Raw genomic sequence first — 1,263 nt, forward strand, 5'->3', positions numbered from 1 at the left:
TCGATATCATAGAATTTCAGTTTTATTCACGATTATCATTAAAATCTGAAATTCAACAATAGAAAAGAATGATTAAAGAAGAATGCATCTTTTGAGGGGGAGCTTTAGATATTCAGTATCTCATACCTTGATTTTTATGGATTGATTTTGATGAACCTCCTTATATTGCAAGACTTGCTTTAAAGGTTGTCTATAAAGGTTGTCTTATCTCAAACATTGAGTCTTATAAAAATAAGCTGATACTTATAGAAAATATATTTGTTTTGAGATTGACAATTTTATTGAACATTATCTTTAAATTCTAAACTCTTAAATGGAATGATCAATTAAGGGGGAGAAAGAAAATTTCAGAAGGAAAGATCATATGAAACTTAATCGCATAAATCCATAACTAAATGAGAGAGAAATGAAAAGTGATCCTAATACTCTCCAATATGTATCATCTGAAATTTAATCTGAAAATCTTTACGATACATCTTGAGGCTTGTTATTTGGTTAATATATCTTATGCATCAATCATGAACCAAATTGCAATTCAAATAGTTGATCTTAAGAGCCTCTAATTTAATGAAAAAGGGGGAGAATAATGTGTTAAATTTTCTTGAGTATCTCTTAGAAAATCTATTTTGAAATTCACTAATGAGTCCTAATTGGCTTGCTCCTTAGAACTTCAATTGTGTGCCAATTCCTATTTTAATGTATCAAAAATTGCATGAATCCATATTTTGGTATTTGTGCCCCAATGCTCTTATTATCATAAAAGAATTTTGAAATCATTAAGAATTAATGATCCAACATGATGATATATTTTTCAAGTATATAAGTTTTGATCTTGTACTCTGAAAATTAATTAAATTGCTCTCATGTTGATAAAATACTTAATATATTAGGCAAAAGATCTTAAATGAACAAGCTTTCATATTTATTATTGAAGAAAGGTTAGATTTCCATTCGTGCTTTCTTTGAATATCACTCGTGGTACTTCTTGAATTAACTTAAGAAAGATTCCACCTACACTTGATTTGAAAACTATCTTTGGAATCACATTCGATGTGTTCTGCTCTGACATTATCTTAATTGGCTCTGATCTATGCTCATTAATCTTATTCTAATATTATTGCCTTGAGTTATATGATTCATATCCTTGCAATAATTTGACTTGCAAATCAGAGTACAATAAGAAAAAAGAAATATTTGAGTAGTCTTATCTTTGTGCTTAATGTTTCACTATCTTTTTGATGTTGTCAAAAAGGGGGAGAAATA

The sequence above is a fragment of the Phoenix dactylifera genome, chromosome 6 (genome assembly GCF_051530095.1).
Source record: "Phoenix dactylifera cultivar Ajwa chromosome 6, Ajwa_hap1_PhDact_Kaust_v1.1, whole genome shotgun sequence".
Classification (NCBI taxonomy): domain Eukaryota; kingdom Viridiplantae; phylum Streptophyta; class Magnoliopsida; order Arecales; family Arecaceae; genus Phoenix; species Phoenix dactylifera.